This window comes from Pogona vitticeps, chromosome 5, assembly GCF_051106095.1.
Source record: "Pogona vitticeps strain Pit_001003342236 chromosome 5, PviZW2.1, whole genome shotgun sequence".
Lineage (NCBI taxonomy): Eukaryota > Metazoa > Chordata > Lepidosauria > Squamata > Agamidae > Pogona > Pogona vitticeps.
The window spans coordinates 179,839,503-179,857,482 of record NC_135787.1 but is presented as its reverse complement, the minus strand read 5'-3'; the positions used below and the strand labels follow the sequence as shown (position 1 = coordinate 179,857,482).

General features: G+C 39.3%; 1 protein-coding gene across 13 annotated transcripts in view; it reads right to left on the bottom strand.

The window, feature by feature from the left end:
- The window catches only part of CACNA1C (calcium voltage-gated channel subunit alpha1 C), a 658,158-nt gene that overhangs the window by 505,772 nt on the left and 134,406 nt on the right, over positions 1 to 17,980 (bottom strand). The gene's annotated exons all lie outside the window — the stretch shown is intronic.

Sequence of the window (17,980 nt, the reverse complement as noted above, 5' to 3'; positions counted from 1 at the left end):
TCCGTTAATGAACACAAGAAAATAAGGTAAGATAAGGAGAAATCTATATCAAAGAAGAAAAAGTTTTGCAAGAATCCTTGGTCCTCTATAGTGACCGGAAGCAAAATATGCATGACTGACCCATATACTGTATATCTGTTTAGCAATTAAGCATAGAAAGTCTTAGATGTACATTTTCCCCCTCCCTGATTTTCCTTCTCTTCTTCTTTTCCTTATATATATATTACCATTTAATTTGCTATAATATAGCTTTACTCTGCTTAGAGATTTGGTGCAGGGCATGGAAACCAGGTTGAAGCAATCGGAAGTGAGGGGAGATTGTGGTGAATAATAGAGAAGTCATGTCTAGGTATGTTGATGTAGGTGTGGATGTGGATATCATTTCTTTACTATCAACTTGATGCTTCTTTTATTTAAAATGAGTTTTTAAAACTATTAACCCCAATGATTTACTACAAAAACGTAACTCTCTCATAACCTTCTATTGCAATTCAAACATATCTCAATGGCTGCAGAATATGAAATCACAGTTTGTGTGCTGCAAGGCGTGCTAGCTTTCGCACATTCATTTCTATCCATAGTTTATAGTGTGCTATAGATAAGATGTATCCATCCTCCTTCAGAGACTGAACTTCTAGACACCTTGGAGAAATGAACACTGGAAAATGACAGTTCTGACAACCTGCACCAACAAAAGCTAACAGTTCTTGCCCCCAAATGATCCCCCAACTGGTAATTTGATATTGATGTATCAAAGTGATAACAAAAATAGGGAATGCCCCCAGTAGCTACAGTTGAACATTGAAAATGAAAAGGCTGCCATTTGAAAAATGCATATTTTGTACTGCAGCGGTAGTAGAGAATTAACACCATAACAGGTAATATTTTGTAACTGAAACCTTCCACACATTCCTAATATTCACTCACTCACTCACTCATTTGATTTACTTGATACATGCACACCATGCTTTTTCTTCCATTATGTCAAAGTGTTATGGATGGTTGTTCCTCTCTCACTTTACACAGGAGTATGACGGGCCCCTGTCCTCCCAAAGAGTTTCATGGCTGAGTGAATTCAGATTTTCTGAGTCTTAATCCAACACTCTAATCATCACACTATGCTGACACTAGGTGCTCTACTTCTCCTATGGGAAAATGCATTCCATCTCTGGACACCCAAAGCCCTTGAGGCCTTTTATGGACCTTCAATGTACTCCTAGAAATCAGAACAAACAAACTGATCAGTAACTATCATTTTATTTGTTTGTTTGTTTGTTTGTTTGTTTGTTTACAATTTTTTTAGCCGCACCATTACCAGTGGCTTCTGGGCGGCGTACAGCAATATTAAAACTTAAAAACATTTAAAAAGACAATATAAAATATCATATATTAAAACAATTCTTAAAATATTAATATTAATATGTCCTGCTGCTCATGTGGCCAGCTAGGGAATACTGTTTAATTAAAATGTTGGCTAAACAGAAAGGTCTTTGCCTGGCACCAAAAAGCCAAGAGTGTTGGAGCCAGGTGGATCTCTATAGGGAGGGCATTCCAAAGTTGGGGGGCAACAGCCGAGAAGGCCCTATTTCGACATGCCATCCCCCTCACCTCTTTCAGGGATGGCACCTTCAGAAGGGCCTCCTGGCCTGATCTTAGAGGACGGGCAGGCTAATTCATTCATTAGATTTATAAATTGCCCCTTTAGTGGAAAAACTACTCCAGGTGATTTGAAAACTAAAACTCAGAAGCCCACATAACAGTACAATAAATAGGGCCATTCACTCGACTAGATCTAAAATTAATACAAAAAAAGAAGCACAAGAAATTAAAAGTTAATATTAGCAACATCTATAAGATAAGTTATCGAAGGCAACTTTATATAATTCTATCTTCATTAATTTCCTGAGCACCAGAAGGGAAGGAGCCTGACATACCTCAACTGGTAGCTTATTTGAAAGATTGGGGGCCACCACAGAGAAGGCCCAATTCCTTGTTGTCACCATTTAAGTTTCCCTCAATGTGGGCATTTTAGCAACATGGATTGAGAGGAGAGGGTGAAACAAATAGCTGATTTCTGAGAGAGACTTCCCAACAAGTATTGAGTTACTAAACTGTTAAAGGATATTAATCTTATGTTGTTCACTCATCACATGTACTTTTTACACAATCTTACAAACTCCAGCCACTCGGCATAGCAACTTGTTCTCTGGCAAATTTGAACACTCACATGGGTATAGATGACTGTTGGTTCTTCAAAAGTTTAAATCTATTTTAACACTTGTTCAAGCTGAGAACACTATAAACACATATATACCAGCAGAGAAAATCCGACCTGATGGGCCCAAAAAAGACAGTTGGGAGGTAAGTGGTTTTTATCCATCAGTTTATCCCCATGATACCAACACTACATATACCAATTTAGCAAGAAAGAGAGGCTATGTTGAAAGCAAAATAAAGAAATAAAAATTGGCAACATTCCCTGGTGAGGGGTTGTCATTTTTTTATCCAGTAGCCCACACCAGCAACAGGGTCTGAAATACTAGTAGTATTGTATTAATTATGCAAAGTAAAAAGTCCACTAAGCAGCAGGAATTTATTTGGAGATAGGTCCACAAAAGGGTACCATAACTGAGTATGTGGATAAATATTAGGTTTGAAAGACAATCTAGGCAATATATGACTAAAGTAGTGTTTTTATTTTTCCCAAGTGTCATTGTGAGAAGAAACACACACCATTTCAAGAATTTCACATTCTGAAAGGAGTCTCACGGGGAGTTCATGTAAAATAAAGTACCAGCAAAACAATGAGTGGCTAAAATGCACAGAAATATGAATGAGCACACTTTAGTCAATGGGTACATAGTCCCTGATGCTGGGAAAGTGTGAAGGCAAGATGAGAAGGGGACGACAGAGGATGAGATGGTTGGACAGTGTCATCGAAGCTACCAAAATGAATTTGACCCAACTCCGGGAGGCAGTGGAAGACAGGAGGGCCTGGCGTGCTCTGGTACATGGGGTCATGAAGAGCTGGACACGACTTAATGACTAAACAACAAAAAACATAGTACCCAGGTGTATTAAATGGAAAAAACACAGATTTCCATGCCTTCCAAGTCTAAGAACATGTGAAAAAAGGATGGGAAGAAGGTGCAAGTGAAATTTAAGGAAACACAATGAAATCAAACCAGAGGGATTTTCATATCTCTAATAAATACTATAGCTGAGTAAGTTAAGTATCTGACTACAGAGCTAGAGTTTGGGAGTTCAATTCCCCACTATGCATTTCAGAAGAGCCAGACTGTGTGGCCCTGAGCAAGTTGCACAGTCTCAGGATGCCCCCAGAAGAAGGGAATGGTAAACCAATTCTGAGTACCCACTACCTGGGAAACCCTGAAAAGGGTAGCCATATGTCAGAAGTAACTTCACAGGACACAATTATTCAAATAAATAATAGATGATTAAATGGTTAAACCGAAGCTACTATACTTGGACATATCATGAGAAGATACAACTCATGGGAAAACAGGCTGGTGTTAAGAAAAGCAGAAAGCAGTAAGAAAAGAGGAGGACCGAACATGAGATGGAAGGGCTAAGTAAAAGTTTTTAACATACTAGTATATACATTTGAATTCAGATGGACATGTCCATTAAATGTATTGCCTGCTGAAAATCTACGAGAAAGGCATTTTGAACGCCATGGGCTTTACTTGGCTTCAAAAAAAGGAGTATGGAAAACATATTCAAACAACAATAAGGTAAAGGTAAAGGTTCCCCTTGACAATTTTTGTCCAGTCGTGTTCGACTCTAGGGGGCGGAGCTCATCCCCATTTCCAAGCCATAGAGCCAGCATTTTGTCCAAAGACAATCTTCCATGGTCACATGGCCAGTGCGACTTAGACACGGAACGCTGTTACCTTCCCACCGAGGTGGTCCCTATTTATCTACTTGCATTTGCATGCTTTCGAACCGCTAGGTTGGCGGGAAAAACAACAATAACATATTTTAAATAAAGGAAATATTTACAGTACTAAGTCCTATTTTTAAAATGAAACAGAAAGACAAAAGTTACATATATTATTTAAGACTTAAATCTCTACATGGTTGTCAATTTTTGGAGGTGAATTTAATTTTCCAAATGACTATTGGTATCATAAAGGATGCCTTTTTCCTCAAAGGCTTCTTTTTCAGCAAACACCCTCCCTATCTGACACTCCTATTTGGGTGGATGGCATTTAGGAGCTGTGCATATAAAATAAAAGATGTACCTCTACCTCCACCTGGAATTTCAGCAGCAAACATTTACTCTAGATTCTTAGGTCAATTACAGCAAAAAGTCCAAGACTGGATAACATCTGTATTGGATCACTAATATGTTGGGTATCTGGATGTGGAGACTGAGGTCACAATTCCCCATGGTGCCTCATAGGATTTGGCTCCTAAGAGCCAAAATGATAGGAAAAAACAGAAATGATACAAAATTTGGGATTTGGGTTTGAAATTTTATATAATTGAGGGAAGTGTAGAATGATGCAACTTTGAAAATGTACATTGTGCTTAACAAAATCAGGCTTAAGTAGATGTGTGTTAAAAGCCACTGCAAGACAATTAGATAGGTCTCCATCCAAGACATCACAGGGAAAACAAAGTCAATGTTAGCTTGCATTCTCTTGCATTGTCTCTCATAGCAAGCTGACGCAGTTTAGGACCTCAATATTTGACGGAATATCTCTCTCAGAAATCAGCTACCCATTCCACCTGCTTCTCTCAAAATCTATGTGGCTAAAAGTGTCCACACCAAGAGAGGACAAAAATGACAATGAATTGGGCCTTTTCAGTGGTGTCTCCGAGCCTCTGAAACAAGTTTCCAACTGAAATACGGCAGATTCTTTCCCTCCTTATGTTCAGGAAATTGTTATAAACAGAATTATTCAAAACTGCTTTCAACAGTGGGGCCTTGTGGAGTTTTACATTTCAATTGTAGACCACCCAGTGTAGTGCTTGCATTAAGGGGGTGGTATATAAATCAAGCAAATATTTAGAATATTTCACCATGAGTGAAACAATGGTTTAAAATATTTCTCTCTTTATACCCAGATAAATATTGATATGGCTGACAGAAGATATCTGCTTTCACACTGGAATTAATCTTTTAAGGGATAAATGCCAGCTGTAATAGACCACCACAGACTCAAACTACCAAGTACTCTGAGGTCACTATTAAGTACCATATCCATCACCTTGAGAATTAGACCATTTAATATCAGTTACAACCGAGGAAGAATTTTGGAGAACTTGAAAGCTCATTTTATAGTTAACTTTTAGTAATCCAATATATGTATTTCCCAACCCCGGATTTCAGTGCAATAAATGGATATACATGGATTGTCAATGACAATTTTGCTCATACACTCATGCAAAATCAAACTCTTAGGGTAATCTAGGCTTTTTAATGGAAAAAACCAAGTTGAACATGCAATACATATATTAAACCAGCTATCAGGTTTGGATGCAGAATTTGTACCATTCGGTATTGTTGCTTATCTGTTATTTATCAACTAGGACTTAATAGCAGTATGTGCAATTGCTGCAAATTTGAGCATTTTAGCATCTGTTATATTGCCAAAGGAATTAAGTGGATCTTCTGAGAAACCTGATTCATATTTTTTTAAAAAATTTAGTCAGAACAAAGCAAATACAACATTCAAAACCACAGAGATGAACTGAACAAAGAATTAGAATGCCTCATAGAACATAATTAATGGGAAGGTGCCTTACTTTGTATATGAAGCTAAGATACTCATTATATTTACAAGATCAAAAATGACTGTGTCTTTTTAGAAAAAGTTGTGTAGTTCAGCCAGATGTTGGTGGTATATTATGTCTCTTTGAGGTACATGAGATGGTTGTGCCTCATAGTGGCTTATTCTTGATCAGAAATTATGATTTGCTTTAATTTTGTTTTAGATCAATCTTTGATATTTGCAGAGGTTAATGTTCTTCTAAATTACTTTCCTGTAATGTGAAGTCTAACAAAGGGATAGCATAAATAATTTTTAAGCTCTTACATTAGCAAAGAAAAGTCTGTTTTAAGGTTGGAAAGATAAACATTCATTCTCAATCACTTGCTAGTCTAAAGATCTCATGCTTCATATCCATATTTGAATATGTATCCTACAGTCATTCTCTCTGTTTAGTCATTTTCCTGAATATATGAACTGCTTACATTAATGCATATTCTTAATTTATGATTGTTCAGTCCTTGTTAATATCATGGTAAGTTGCTTTCTTGATTTTAACACATTTCATTTCCCTCTTTTTCTTTCTCTCTATTTTGTTGTGGTTTTAACAAAATAATAAACATTATTCTAAATATTTGTCAAATTTTATTTTCAAGTCACCAACAGAAAAAAAAATTGTATAAGAAATAACTTGGTCATTGCAAAAATTAGGGATCTTGTATAAACAGGAGTAAAAAAAACAACAACAACCAAAAACCAACAGATCTAACAAAACCACACACTCCTCAAGCTTTAGTACCAGAAATGTCACACTTCAAGGTCCAAACTTAAGCACCAAAAACACAGTTACGACTATGAGGCATGCAAAGCTTTTGCAATGCTAGTGACTGCTAAAAGCTGATATATTTCAGAAAATGAAGTGGGTTCACTTATTTTAGTTAACAACGACCAATTTATATAACATTAAATATGAGCTAATGCAAACCGACTAGTTGCAAAGCTTGTATGATTCTTCAAATTAAACAAATAAAAAAATTCAGATTTATTAAGTGGTTGGAAGTAAATAATCATCATTTAACACATTCAGTTTGTAAATTATATACTGACAACCATTTAGTAATTTGCACAATGTATTTTGTAATTAGATTTCAGAATGCTTTACAAAACAGGAACTAACACCTTAACAACAGAAATAATAAGCATTGTTAAGAATGAATTCATGGGAGTAACTAAGGTTTTTACCAGATCTGAACTAATACCTGGACATGAAGAAGTCTCGTTACAAACACATTTAATTCATGATACGTGGAGAAGCAGAATTTGCCCTTCTATTAAAATAGCGAGTCAGGTGCCTCAAACAACACATCTGGAATGGCATAGGCTATATTTTCACTACTGAAGGTGTGGTGAGAGGTGCTGATGGAATGTTCTGCCTTATGTACCAAAATAACTTAGATGCGTTTAGTGATAGCTCATTGCTTAGATATCAGAGCCAGAGGTTATGAGTTCAATTCCCCACTGCGCCTCCTGAGAGAAGAGACAGCCTGTGTGGGCTTGGGCAAGCTGCAAAGTCCCAGAGTGTCCCCAAAAGAGGGGAACAGTAAGCCAGCTCTGAGTAATGTCTACCTAGAAAACCCTGAAAAGGGCTGCAATAAGTCAGAATTGACTTGACCGGGGGGGGGGAGGGGAGAGAGACTTTAATAAGTAGAGGTGCTGCTCTGCTTCAAAAAGCTAAATGTTTAAGGTCATCTCTGTGGAAAAGGCACTCTACCAAATGCAATAGGCACATGTATAGCCAGCCGGTTTGGAGCTTTAAGTCACCCACAAGACATACTTCAGAAGCACAACAAGAAAGTTCTGCTTCAAGTATCTTGACTAGAGATGGGGGCATTTGTATTCATATACGAATATTCCCCCCACACGTGAAGATAATGAGGGGCTAGATTGACCACTCATGATTCCACCACTGCCACAAGCTCCATGGTGCCTTCCTATTGCTCCGTTGCTCGCGATGGATTAGCCACTCCTGGCAGAAGGCAGGATGACGAGCCTTTCTGCCAAGTCACAGAGTGGCTAATCCATCACAAGCAATGGAGCAATAGGAAGGCACCATGGAGCTTGCAGCGGCGGCGGAATCATGAGTGGTCGTTATCTGCACCCGTGGGGGGATATTTGTATTCGCATACAAATATGAATACCCCCATCTCTAATCTTGAAGGACTTATTATAGTCAATATATTTCAGTCTTGGCAGTGTTCATGATTATGAGGATATGTAGATGTAGAAATCAATTTTCTACTATTAGCCTTTGTTATAAAAATAGAAAATAGAAAAGGAACAAAAGACTTAAAACATTTAACATTGTTGAGAAAAAAATTGGGAGACAATTGTTTAGACATTTAAATATACCATTTGACTTAAGGATCAGTTACTTGGAGCTCCTCCCTGCACATTATTCCCCATAAAGTTTACGTAAAAATGCAGCTTTGCCAGATACTGTTCAAGATTGCCACTATATGTAAAGAATGTGTACAACTGTGAGGAGATCCATGTGTTGGAGTATGGAATATGGGTCGAGAGCTTTTAGGTAAAAATCAAAGGAGAGAGAAAGAACAGTGACATCACCATGGGCTATACTACAGACCTCCTAACTTGTATAATGCCATCCCAGACCAAAGAGGAAAGATGTAACATTTGTTTTGTTTTGTTTAAAGCATTTACAGCCCGCCCTTTATCACAGAATCTCAGGATAGATTACAGACTTCAGCTACCCAGCACCTGTTGGAAGTCAGACTCAGCAAAGACCAACTAATTTCTCATGTGTGTTGCTGACAACTTTATCTTCCAGAAAGTGGGAAAAGCAACAAAAAATATCAGCTGTTGCAGATGTGGGTTATAATTAACTGGTCAAAGAGGTGGAAATATTGGGAATTTTTGGTAGAAGTGACCATACCCTCTTTTAGGATTTGATATACTGTGAAAAGGGAAGGCTAAGAATGGTATAACGAGCACTTTAAGAAATCTGATGTTAATAAGCTTAAGGAAATAATGGGTCATATCCCAGGATCAGAAAGACTCAGATGGGAATCCATGATGGATAGGAGTTACTTAAGGGGAAGATAATGAAGGCACAAACACAGAACAATTCTTATGCAAAAGAAAAGTGAGAGACATCTAAAGCAGTGGTTCTTAACGTGGGTGATAATGCCCCCCAGGGGGCGATTTCATTTTTCAAGGGGGCGGTAGAACGAAAAGGGGCGGTGTGGGGGCGGTGGAACAGAAGGGGGGCGGTAGGGGGGCGCTGGAGCAAGCCAAACCTGTGAAGATGGCTGCAGCCTTTTTTACAGTGTGCATGAATACATATTTTCCTCCAATTTTAATTTAGTTTCAGACTTTTTGTCTTGAAATTTTTAGTTCCTGCATTTGTTTTTATGCCCTTTTTATATTTCTTTTTGCGTCTTAAATTCACTTGCAACTAAATCATTAAATGCTACTTTTGGGGGGGCATTTCATTTTCTTGGAATTTTATTTTATTTTCAGGGGTCATTCGATTTAAGTGTCTTAAATAAATAAATAAATAAATAAATAAATAAATAAATAAATAAATAAATAAATAAATAAATAAATAAATAAATAAATAAATAAATAAATAAATAAATAAGAAAGATATCATCACCGCGGAGAGGGGGGCGATGATAACTTCCTCAATGGCTCAAGAGGGCGTTTCTTTCAAAAAGGTTAAGAACCACTGATCTAAAGGATGGTGGCTACATAAGGAACATTCAAATGAGCTAAGATTTTAAAGGGGCATGTATAAGAAGTGGATGGGGAGCACAAATCACCAAGGATAACTACAAACAAGTAGCCACTAGTGTTAGAGAGAGGGTTAGGGAGGATTGATCTCAAACTGAGCCCAGGCTTGCAAGAGATGTTAAAACAACAAAAAGGAGTTTTTGAGATATACCTGAAGCAAGAGGAAGAACAAGGAAATGCCAGGTCTGCTATGTGAAGGTGATGGAGAAATACTAACAGACAACAGAGAAGGCAGAATTGCTATATAGTACTTTCCCCCTGTCTTCTTTCAGATGGAAAACAGTTGTCAATCTAGTGCAGGTAAAATAAAGGAATACAGGAGGGAGTGCTGTCCAAGATAGATCAAGAGGTGATATAGGAATATCTAGCTATTTTAAATGACTTCAAGTCTCTGGGGAGAGATTAAATGCATCTGATGTGAAAGAAAGTTTCAGGTATGCTGTTGTAGCTTCTGTCTATGATCTTTGAGAATTCTTGGTGGACAAGTGAAGTTCCTGAAGACTCAATCATCATCATAGGCATCCTTCAGTCTCGAGAGACTATGGTATCGTGCTCTGTATGGAGGACGTGGAACAGCGTCTAGTGTGGCTGAGGAGGCCAATTCGAGAGTGACAATCCCTTCCACACTTAGGACAAATACAATCTGTACCCCGTCTAGCTCCCTGATTTTGCTGCTTTCGTGATTGCCTCTTTGCCTCAGCCTGCTGGGCAAGGGTCTCTTCAAATTGGGAGAGGCCGTGATGCACCGCATGCCGCCAGGCTGAATGCTCAGATGTCAGGGTTTCCCATCTGTTGAGATCCATTTCCAAGGTCTTCAAATCCTGCTTGCAGATATCCTTGTATCGCAGCTGTGGTCTCCCTCTGGGGTGATTTCCCTGCACTAGTTCTCCATACAGGAGATCCTTTGGAATCCGACCATCAGCCATTCTCACAACATGCCCGAGCCAGTGTAGGCGTCGCTGTTTCAGTAGTGTATACATGCTAGAAATTCCAGCTCGATCTAGGACTACTCGAGCTGGATAGACGCATTGGCAAAGCAGCTACCATGTTCTCAAGACTCACAAAAAGAGTATGGCTCAATAAGAAGCTGACAGCACACACCAAGATCCAAGTCTATAGAGCCTGTGTCCTGAGCACACTCCTGTACTGCAGTGAGTCCTGGACCCTTCATGCAGGGCAGGAGAGAAAGCTGAACACGTTCCATATGCGCTGCCTCCGACGTATTTTTGGTATCACCTGGCAGGACAAAGTTCCTGAAGACTGGAGGCAGGCAAATGTCATCCCTACCTTCAAAAACGTCAAAATTTAAAAAAAAAAGATCTGGGCAGCTACTCACTAGTCAGTTTGACAGAGACACAATAAACATTTAAAGAACACAAATGGTCAGTCTGTACACTCTTAAAAAATAATATTGTGATTTCTAAGACCTAGCATGGGTTCCTCAAAAAGAAAGCTTTTTAAAAATAGTCACAAACTTAGTAGTGAAAGGAATCCTGTGGATATAGTGTAACAAGGCTTTTGACAAGGCTCCCCATGATATTCTTGTGACTATGCTGGCAAAATGTGGGCTATTGTTAAGGGGATTTGTATCTGACTGATGGACTACACTCCAACAGTGCTTATCCTCATCACCCTCACATGACAAAATGGGTACCACAGGGCTTGGTCCTAGGCCATGTGTTGTTCATTGCCTTTATTTTAAAAAGTTGCATGAGAGCATGGGGATGATGCTCATCAAATCTACAAATGACACCACATTGGGAGGGATAGTCAATACTTCAGAAGGCAGAATCAAGATATAAGATGATCCCAACCAGCACCAAATTCAAAATTCTGGCTGAAAATGAAGAGGGATGAAGGCGTAATTTGAGCAAAAGTAAAATGTTATGATATATTAACATAAAGGAATTCCTTTTTCCTTCCAAAAAGCAAAATGTTTAAATTTTGTTGTTGCCACTGCTTATGGCATTACTGGAGCTCCTTTGGCCCATCAAGACGTTTCTATCCCTTCGAACCATTCACCTCATGGCAGAGAATGCAGGTACCCAGTTTAGTTCTTACGATGACCTTAATAACTAGACAGTGTCATATGGGACTAACCTGTCCTTCAGATGTTTTAAAGGTAAAAGTAAAGGTTCCCCTTGACATTTTTAGTCCAGTCGTGTCCGACTCTAGGAGGTGGTGCTCATCCCCGTTTTCTAGCCGTGGAGCCAGCGCTTGTCTGAAGACAGTTTCCATTGCCACATGGCCAGTGTGACTAGAGAACGCTGTTTTACCTTCCCACCGAGATGGTACCTATTTATCTACTCGCATTTACATGCTTTCAAACTGCTAGGTTGGCGAGGATCTGGGACAAAGCAACGGGAGTTCACTCCGTTGCGTGGATTCGATCTTACGACTGCTGGTCTTCTGACCCTGCAGCACAGGCTTCTGCTGTTTAGCCCGCAGAGCCACCACATCCCTGTTTTACTAGTCAGTAAAAAACAACAACAACAACGTTGAGTTCCAACTATACTAAATTTCAGATGTTATCCTCAATTTTACTATGCAGGAGAAAGTTGAGCCACACTCACAATTCTCATTCATGGATCCCTAACCCACATTTTCCTATTGGAGAACCAACAATCTTGCATGTTGCTTAGCACTAGGTGTAGCTGGGAGAAATTTTCCTTGGCCTAAGGTGACTGTCTAACTTTCAGCACTAACCATTTTAAAAAGTTCCTTGGAACTTGAAACAAGCCCTGCACTTTCAGCCTTCCTCCTCCTTTCTCTGATCAACGTGTTTACTGCTTTTTGTTTTCTAGTTACTTGCTAGCATGCCTACAGAGAAGGGGTAACATAAACCCTCTAGGTACAGTATAGATCTCTCGTAGTCATGTGCTCTGATTCTTGCTACTTTTCTTCTTCTTTAACCTTCTGAACTTATGAAGACTGCAAACTGTGAGTAAAGTGTATTTTTCTTTTTCTATCTGAAAGTGGCCAGAGTGACCCTTTTATACATCATGAGAGGGGTAGATTTTGGGGAGACTGTTCTAACTCTTCTACATAAAAAAACTAAGATCATGGCCACTGGTCCCATCACCTCCTGGCAAATAGAAGGGGAAGATAGGGAGATAATGATAGATTTTACTCTCTTAGGCTCCATGATCACTGCAGATGGTGACAGCAGCTGTGAAATTAAACAATGCCTGCTTCTTGGGAGGAAAGTGATGACAAACCTAGACAGCATCTTAAAAAGCACTGCAAAGAGAACAAACCTATCCATTCTGAAGGAAATCAACCCTGAGTGCTCACTAGAAGGACAGATCCTGAAGCTGAGGTCCAATACTTTGGCCATCTCACGAGAAGAGAAGACTCCCTGGAGAAGACTCTGATGTTGGGAAAGTGTGAGGGCAAGAGGAAAAGAGGATGACAGAGGACAAGATGGTTGGACAGTGTAATCAAAGCTACCAACATGAATTTTACCAAACTCTGGGAGGCAGTGGAAGACAGGAGGGCCTGGCGTGCTCTGGTCCATGGGGTCATGAAGAGTCGGACATGACTTAACGACTAAACAACTACAAAATTCTAACTCTGGCTTTCTGTGCTTCTGTTGTGCAACTAAGGAAATTAACCTGATTCCTAATAATAAATTCCAACACGCCCATGCCTCAAAGAAACACCAAATGCTCATGTTATATATCACATAAGGAACCTACATACATAAACAGACTGCCCACTTCAGATGTCATTGTACCTGCAAATCTTGTATCTACTCCCTTCTGACACATGATCATGTCTGAATTGAGCACAATATCTGAATGCAGTTTATAACAGTACAAATATATTTATACACATTTCCTGTATACTTGTTATTTCTGAATGTTTAAAATCTCTTCCCCCCCCCCCGCCAAGTGATGATGAATTAAAATTTAATATTCCTGTACTGGGTCACCTGTATTTAATTTTTTTTTAATCAATAAAAAGGCCACTCAAAGTTCACATTCTGACTTCACAATGAGAAAAGAAGAAAGGATATTCTGGAGGTCGTACGTGATGACCTCAGCTGTGTTAGCAAACACTTTTCACAGTAGGGAACAGACCATGCACTTGAAAAAGCACAATTTTCAAATTACAAGTCCTACCTAAAGTTATACCAATCAACCACTAGCTGAGAAAACAATCTACCAACAACGCTACTTTGGAGTCCCTCTGTCACATATCTTGAAAATTCTATTAGATGTTTTCTTTATCTGAGAACTAGCCTGTGGCCCCTGTTGTGGTATATTGGTAATAATTATATTAGGAAGTTAGATTGCCTGTAGCAGTGCAGATATGAGCCAGCCGTAATTATTCCTTCACAGCACATGAGAAATTTATTCCATTTGTCTGAGCACTAGGCTGCCCTTGAGAGACTGAAGTTCCTTTCAGAAAACACGGTGTTGTGGCTCATATTTTGAAAAAGGCAAGTTAAAGTGAGAGGAAGGCTCCTACATAGGAGAGACAGATCTCCCCTCATGAAAAAGCACAGATTGTGCCCTGATTTTCAAAAGGATTACCAGCCAAACACAGTAAAGTGATTTTATGCAGGCAGATTAATTGCAGTCCTGTGAGTCAATATATAACAGGAAGGAGAGCAAAGCCAGGAAAGCAACTTGAGAGGGGATTAATATATACTGAAGGAAAATGAACACGGTGTCTACTTCTTTATAGATTAATTGTTGATTTTGTGTTATTTATTCAGAACTAGAAATGAATCAAAGAGCACAGTATCTGGAGGGAAAGGGGGAATTAGGGCACAATCCAGGGCTTTGCTCCATAGCGCCAACATTTGGAGGGTGCCTAATTTAGAAGTGAGATGAGTGGAGAGTGGCAGGAAAATAAATGGCAAGACTTCCCAGTATTATTAACTTTCCATTCACTTTCAGGAGAGCTCTGAAGGGCCTTCAGCAGGAAGCAAAGTGTTACCCTTCCAGCACTGTTCATTATTCCTCCCCAACATACAAAGTTTATGCTTTCAAAGAAGGAAAGGAGGATTCATGTCCCTATGTCCATCTGCTGTCCTGGCAGGCTATGGAAGGACTCTCATAGTTCTGGTGTGCATACCAAGAAGGCGGTGAAAACTGAGGCAGCAGCACCATTGTGGGACAGCCATGTCCCTTCCCCCAAGAAAAAGGAGAAGCCTGTGGTGAGACCATTTTGGCACCCCTGGGTGCCAAAATTGCTTGTTTAGATACAATATTGTCTAGAGGCAAGTCATAAAATTCTTAGGTCTTGTCCAGTTTAAGGTGTACATATGCACTAAACTAAAATAATTTACTTCCATGAAGTTGAGGATATTCACTGTGTGGAGGCCGCTTGTTTCAAATCATGATAAAATATTTGCTTTGCAGAAACATCGCATGCATGCCCTTCCCCTGCTGTAAGCAAATGTTCCTTCATCTCAGCAGGATGAATTATCTACTCATTAACAGGCCATTTGAAACGTCTCGTCTCCTACTAGTAATGTGCTTTTTTAATACCTGCTTTTGGAACCCCACTGAGAAATACATGTGGAAAATGTGCTGGAACTCAAATCTACATGGATTTTCTAGGATAAATTCCTGTGCAGAATAAAATATTTTTGGGGGGATTTGTGAAGGAATGAGACTATTCAGCCATTTTATGCCTTGTTCTTAATTGTAAAATGGTTGCTTTCCGTTTAGAAACTTTTCATGGCAGAAGATTCGAAACAACAATACAGGAAACTGAAAAGGAAAGATGGGGGGGGGGAACACTGTACAATCCTAAGTGGGGCTGCAGGGTATAAATTAGTGACTTGCCCACCATTTTCAAAGCCTTATCAGCCTTCACAAACCACGCTAAGATGTTTATGTGGGGGCAAACTGGTGGTTCTAATTGTGGGAGAATCAGTTGCACCAGCTTAAGGATGGGTTCCAGGACCGATACAGCTCCTTCTTCACTAGCACTGCAGAAGAACCGTCTCATCCAAATTCCTCCCAGATGACTCTCTAAAGCACCTGGACAATTTTGCTAGTTATTACAGAAATTAGACGAAAGATGCTCTTCTCATTAGCTAAACTGGAGGAGTCAGCATTGTTTAAAAGAAAAAAAAATCTAGAAATCAGAAAAAGGCAGTACAGAGAGTGTTGCTGGAAAAGCCAAACCATAAGAACAAAAGAAACAGAGCCCATAAACAAAAGGGCAGGAATCTATACTGTCAGTCAACAAAGATGAACTGAAATTGCCCTATTAAGCAGAGCTTGGCACATCAGCTTCTAAGCTGGGTTTGGCGGGCAGCACCTATTGGGTGGTTAACGTGACCTCTGGAAAAGTTACTGGCTTTCCGCAGAGGAGCCTGACCTGGGCAGCCCTGAAGAACTATATCACTTCCAGTCCTGATTTAACTTTGAACAGCAGCAACATGAGTACCAACTGGAGGTCAAAAGCTGGTCAGGCTTTAGTATGTAAGACTTCCAGCATAGCCATTGCAATCAGCTGCAGCACTGACATGTGGAAGCAAACAGACGATCATCACATTTTATCTTCTTTGTACACTCACCATGGCAAGACAAAAACATAGAAATGCCTACAACCCCCAGCAGTTTTTAGATAACCAGAGCATGCGAAGAATCGCAAAGTACAAAATTATTTTAAGAGATTGCAATGTACAGTGTGTATATGTGACAAGATCAAATAAATGACAAGTATGAGCCTCTAGATTCTTGGAGTAAGTTAAGTGCATTAGCTTGGCTTTGGCCAAGTACAGACATACTATGTTTTATTCAGTCAGCAATGGAGTAGAGCATCATTACGGAGTTGTAATCATAGTGAAAAAGGTGTAAGTACAAATGTTAAAAGGGATTTTTTTCCCCACATTAAGATGGGGCAATGCTTATCTAATTCAAGTGAAATCCCATAAACATAATACGGTACAGGTGTCTGCCTCCCATTGCTGATAAAGAAGAAAGCATAGTGACATTCTATGCAGGAATCAGAGATGTTATAATATATATGAAAAAGCAATACCCAAATTTCATAATAAGGGATTTAAATGCTAGGATAGGCAAATGAACCTGCAGATATTTGGTTGGAAAATATTAACTAAGAACATCTTCTTAGTTAATGAACTAAGAGAACAAATGTAACAATGTAGAATGAACATAGAGAACAAATGTAACAATTTTGTGAAAGAAAACTTCCAGCTACCAAGCATTATATTCAAATAATTAGAGATATCAAGACAGTATTCAGTAGATAGGTGAACAGCTATTCCAGAGCTGACATACATTCTTAACACTGCCATAGCTGTAGTTTATGTCAAATGATTTTTTAAAAAAATTAAAGTAAAAGTAAAAGAAACATAGAAATTAAACAGCCAAGTGATCCAACTGTATGTAATGTCTGGGATCCTACTCCACTATGTAACTTGACACAGATAATTGACAAGGTGTTAGATGTGCCAGGGCTGAACGGTATTGCCTTAAACCAGCCCTCATTCACAGAGCAGGAGACCAGTACTCTTTGTGAGTCAAACTGTTAGTTCATTTCAAATAGAGACATCGCCTTCACAACAGGGAGCAGACATAGGGAAGGTCATCAGTTGCCCATTTGTCAAAGGTTCTGGGAATCTGGACAGGCAAGAGGAAAACTTCCATGTTGTATCTCACAAAAGCTCTGCTGATAGCATACACAGAGCTTATGGCTCCTAGTCAGCTTCTCTCTGCTCTCCAGCTGTTTTTAGTTAGCCTTCAAATGCTGGATGTCCTTTTACCTGTTGCTTTCTCTGGGACTAATGAGCTTATAACTGCACTTTCTTCTGATACTTCCCTGTCAACTGAGCTTCTTCCAGAAGCTTCCATGACAACACTGCCCACTGGGGCACTAAATTACTCTTACACTCTATCCTCCTCCAGCTATACAAGGTCTTTCTCCGCATCTGAAGCTGACTGAACATGGTGATACATGACAGGTGCCAAATGGATGGCAGAAGATTTATTTGAACTAATGGAAATTATGTAACAGAAGAGATGCAAAATTAAGATAACATCAAATGCAGAGAGTTACAGAAGAACATACAAAACAGAATTAGGGTAACAGAAGCAAAATGGTGGTGTAAACAATGTATAGAAACTGAACGCCTAGAAAATATTTATGATTCTTTGTGCATTAACAGATCAAGACGGTAGAATCCATAACAACAAAAGGAGATGCCCACTACTGATAGATAGTATTATATCTCTATTACTTAACATCAAGAGTAGAATCAGTGTTAGTTAGTTAGTTAGGCATCCTTCAGTCTCGAAAGACTATGGTAGCGTGCTCTGTGTGGAGGACTTGGAACAGCGTCTAGTGTGGCTGAGGAGGCCAATTCGAGAGTGACAATCCCTTCCACACTGAAGACAAATCCAATCTGTCCCCTGTCCAGCTCCCTGGTTTTGCTGCTTTTG